Raw genomic sequence first — 5,532 nt, 5'->3', positions numbered from 1 at the left:
ATTATGATAATGAGGGGGGTAAGGTTGAGGATACCTCACTTTTAATTAGGGGTGAACAAAAAATCAGTCAAACCGTGAATTCAATCCAAATCAATCCAAATTGAATGATTTGGTTTGGTTTTCTTAGTAGTGTAGTTTGGTTCCAGTTTAAAAAAATTAAAAACCGCGTTAAATGGTTTTGGTCTATGAATTTACTTTACTGACTTCAGTTCTAAACCGATCTGAACCGTATATATACACATAACTCATTTAATTTAGATACACCAAGTATACATGGAAGTTATAGTCAACTAATGAGAGTTATAGTCAACTAATTTCCTAAATTAATAATCTATTCAATCCATCGTCCTATTCGGTATTCATTTACTACCAAAAATATTTAGCATAGATTTCTATATATCACAACCCCTATAATTTTGGTACACCAAAAGCACATGGTATAATGTAATGCTCCGGTGGATAGTGATTTCATGGCTCAATTAATTTCTAAATTTTTCTATATTTCTATAAATAAAAACTAATTCTTAGTTTATCTCCGCAATTTTGAGTACTTTAAATAATTTACGAAATAATATCTGATCAGTTTCAAGTAAATCGCGGTTCGAAACCGAAATCGAACCGTAGTCAAATGGTTTGGTTCTATACCTTTTGTGAGTTGATTTGATTCTCTAAATTCAAAATCCGTAGATAGTGGTTTGGTTATTGGTTTATGTACTATAAAATCAAATCAATCCGATTCATACTCACCCCTACTTTTAATTTTAATTAATAAGGTGGGGTAAAATGAGTTTTCAACATACCCGAAACTCAGTTATCTACAATCGGCTAGATTTTAGACCATTTTTTCCACTTTTAATTAGAAATACCTATTATTTCCAATTTTGCTGGTTTTTTTTCAATCACTCATAATAGGTTTTTTAAGCTAAAATACAAAAAATTAGCTCCTAAATTTTACTAGTAAACACACACAAAACATGATCCAAAAAGTACGTAGCCCAAATTTAGATTTTTTAGAATTATATTTTAGACGCTTTTCTATTTTTAGGAATCTCTAGAGTACGAAAATTCGTTATTAAAATTTTTCAACAAAAATAACAACTGTTTCTTAAAGACTCAAATTCTAAAATCTGCTTTCAATTTATCAAAATAATAATAATCTGCTTTGAGAATTGGCTACACATTAGATCTTTCCACGAAATGAAGAAAGCTTGATCGCATGGGAGAAGTTTTTGGGTGTCGGGCGGGTACCACACACGTGATATCCCGTCGGCAATCCTAGTCATCCAAACATGTTTTGGACGGTTTGGATTTTAAAAAGACAAAAAGAGGAGAGAAAGAGAGAGTGGTCGGGTGAGGAGAAAGAGGAAATAAATTTGAACCGTTCAATACATGTTTGGATGGCTGAAATTTCCTACGAAAGTACGAATACTGCCATGTGTGTACCTGCTTGACACTCAAAAATTTGTCACGACATAGACTTGACTTTCAAAAGCAAAGGTGATAACAGTTAGGTGTGGCATTATAGATGATAACAGTTAGGTGTGGCTGATAATGCCACGAGTTGTTTTGTACTTTTGTTAGTTCCACAATCCCGCATTATAAACTTAGAGCATATGCATCACACTCGTTTCTTCCCTTTTGGATCGAGGGCTATTCGATCGTTCTGGTCTTGATGGGTCTGATTTCTTCGACGAGATCGAAGAACCTGACTTTGAACACCATTTTTCTCTGCTAACTTGTCCGCCCCAGGGCTGCCTTTTGTTTGCTGGTTTATTCTCTCCGTCCCATAATATTTGTGCAGTCTACAAAATGATGAAAGAAAAATAATACAATTTTTGCAAGAAAAATTTAAATTTTTTTCAACAATTCACTAGAAATTGATGAAAAAAGTTTGAATTTTTTCTTGAAAAAAATGCATTTATTTTTAGTCCTCGTTTTGCAAACTGGATAAATATTTTGGAACGGAAGTCGTAATTTTTTGAGATTGTGGTCTTGTGGGTTGAGAAGAGGAGAGAGTAAAGTTGGGGTGGGGGGGTCAAATTTTGCCGTTGTTTGGTCTCTTTTTTAGAATAAAGTAATTATATTTTTAATGAGATAGTTTTTATATAGAGAAGTTGATGCAATAGATATTTTAAAAGTGAGTAATTAAAAGTAAGAGATTAAACTCTTTCTACCGGTAGTGAAAAACCCCACTTTTCTACCTCAACCTTTTTCGGTCCAACTGTGTATTTATTTTTTATCTGAACCGTTCATCTTATAGACCCCACATAGTAGTGTATCCATACAAAAAATTAAGATTGATCGAATATCGATAGGAGTATCAAAATTGAATTTTGCTTTGTAAAATGAATAGTATATCTTTATTATTATTGTCAGAAATCAGATCGTCCATTTTATAAACCAAAATTTAAATTTTGATATATCTATTGAATTCCGATAAAGTTGGTTTTTTGCACGGCAATACTATATTGTGGGTCTTAAACTATGAACGGTTTAGATCACAATAATAGACATTCAGTGGGGCCCATGATAGACGGTGGTGAAAAAGTGAGATTTTACACCGGTGATGGATAAAATTCATTTTCCCAAAATAATAATGTGACTTTTTATAAGTTATTCGATTTAAAATTTAGAGAGACTGATGCGAATGCTTCATATGCCATTGACTTTTCTGTCGCTTCTTTCTCTGACTTTTCTCTCTGACTAACAAAGTACAAACCCACTTTAACTCTCTTCCACTCCTTTATTTTCTCCTTTTTCATTCTGATTTCAATAAGTCTAGAGATCATAATACTAATCAATAATGCTGAGGTAGAAAACCAAATAACATTGATGGGTCCCTCTTCTAACCTCAATTCTCAAACAAAGTAAAAACAGAGAGCTACTTTTCCCCCTCCCCCGACACCACCCCCTTCCCGACCCCACCCCCACAATATAAATACCCTCCACCCCAAACTAAATTCTTTTTTTTATTTACTTAATTTTATATCTTTATTTATTTAATTTAATTTAATTAACTCAAATTATATTTTCAATTAAATTTGACTTTATATAATTTTAATTAGTTAATTAATTTGTCTTAACAATGAATAATAAATAAATAACTTTGAATTAATAATAATAAATTTAAATAAAATTTTATTTTATTATAATTGAGTATATATTGACAATACATGAAAATATGATTAAAAAATTAAATGCTCCAATTTTCAGTCCAGTTGAGTTGGTGAGAAGATCTTATTTTTTTGATTATTTTATCTTGAATTATCGTAATGAATTTTTGGCTCCAAGGTCTTTCAACGAGCACCCTAAGGCTCCTTATTTAGTTTTAGAACTCTCTGAGGGTGCCCATTGAAAGTCCTTAGAGTCAAAAATTCATTATGACCATTTAAGATAAAATGATCAAAAAAATAATATCTTTGCACTGATTCAAACAGATTGAAAATTGAAACACTTAATTTTTTAACAATATTTTTTAATATATAAACGGTGTAAAAAAAATAAGTGTTCGGATTTTTAATCCGGTTGAACTGGTGCGAAAATTTTATTTTTTTATCATTTTATTCTAAATGGTCGTAGTGAATTTTTTGCTCTAAGACATTTCAATAGGCACCCTAAGCTCTGAAACCAAATAAGAAGCCTTAGAATGCTCGTTGAAATGCCTTAGAGCCAAAAATTCATTACGACCATGTAGGATAAAATAATAAAAAAAATAAGATCTTCGTACCTGTTCAATTGGATTAAAAATTGGAGCACTTGAATAATATTAAATAAATAAAAGAGAAAAAAGATATACAAAATATTAAATAAATATTCTTGGCACACGAATCAACAATTTTGTTGTCTTTTTTTTTGAACTAATAATAGGTCATATTTATTAATTGGCATACAAATCAACATTTTTGACTTCCCAAATTCGGTGATTAAATAGACTGATCTTTGCAGTATTGTAATTGTCTTGAGAACATTTTAGACTGCCCAAAATTATCAATGTTGTCCGATCAAGTCCCGAGATATGTCAATTTTCTCATATCGGCGTGAAAATTACAATAGTGAGATTGAAGGAAAAAAAAAGAAAGAGATAAATAGATAAACAAAGAAATAAAATTACATGAAAAATATTAAATAAATAAGATAAAAGAATTAAGAAATTAAATAAAAAAAGAATTTAGTTAAAAAGGAGGGGTATTTTGGATAAATAAAAGAGAAAAAAAAATAATAAATAAAAGAGAAAAAAGATATAAAGAAAAGAGAAAAATAAATAATTACATAAATGAATTAAATAAATAAGACAAAGGAATTAAGAAATTAAATAAAACTGAAATTTAATTTAAAAGGAGGGGTATTTTGGACTTTTGGCATAGTTCCCATGGGGGGTGTGTCGGGGTTGGGAAAAGCAATTTACAAAAGTAAACCCACTTTTACTTCTATTTGTACCATGAATATAAACTGTACAGGTAACCCAATCCGTTAATCCTAATCTATGGCTCCGTTTGTTTGGATGTAAAATATTTTATAATGTAAAGTATTTTTCATGTAAAATATTTTTTTAGAAAACAATATTTAAAATTTTATTTTCTGGTGTTTGGTTGACATTTGAAAATATTTTCAGAAATCAACAAAATAGTGTAGAGAGAGAGGGGGGTGGCTTAAACGATGGAGGGATGTGAGAATATCTGAATATTGGAATTGAACGTGAGTCAGGACTGACAATCGAGGGAACTGGGCAGTGAGAATTGCAGTTGAAGGCAACGGGTTCATTTCGGAAAATAACTTATGGAAGATTTAAGGGTAAATCATTTTCATCCAATTGATCGAAAATATTTTAAATGTAAAATATTTTCCTAATTTTTTACAAAACTAAACACCAAAAAATAATTAAAATATTCTACCGAAAAATATTTTACGCTAAAACAAACAGAGCCAATATTTCATATGCAAACAGTAGATTGGGAAAATATGTACTTCAATTCTTTTCCCCCTAAATGTCAAAACGTATATTTCCCTGTTCAATTTAACTCTAAAAATTGAAATACCCGCATCGCTGGAATGAAAAAAAAGGAGAGTGAAACAGACAACCACATATATTACCACTATGCCTCTCTGCAATTTTTCTCTCTTATCTCTCTCTGTCTATCATTTTACTTTTATACAATTGTCCCATTTTTAATGAAATACGAAAAAAAATCATACAGAATAAACAGTTTTGTGATGCGATACAAAATTGTTATATTTGGTTTGAAACGTAATCGATGGCTGAAGCTTATGCGATACAAAACTATTGTTGAACCCCGTTCTAGATTCTCTTCTTAAAAAATAAGTACTTATTCGGTTTTATGAGACAGGTCATTTTCTCACAACACATTACCTTTAATTCAAAAAATAAGTACTTATATTTTGAATCTGGACCGTCCAAAACATGTTTGGATCGCTAAGATTATCGACGGAATATCACGTGTGTGGTACCCGCCCAATACCCAAAAACTTCTCCCATGCGGTCAAGCTCTCTTCATTTCGTGGAAAGATCTAATG

The sequence above is a fragment of the Rhododendron vialii genome, chromosome 8a, assembly GCF_030253575.1.
Source record: "Rhododendron vialii isolate Sample 1 chromosome 8a, ASM3025357v1".
Classification (NCBI taxonomy): Eukaryota; Viridiplantae; Streptophyta; class Magnoliopsida; order Ericales; family Ericaceae; genus Rhododendron; species Rhododendron vialii.
This window is presented reverse-complemented; position numbering follows the sequence as displayed.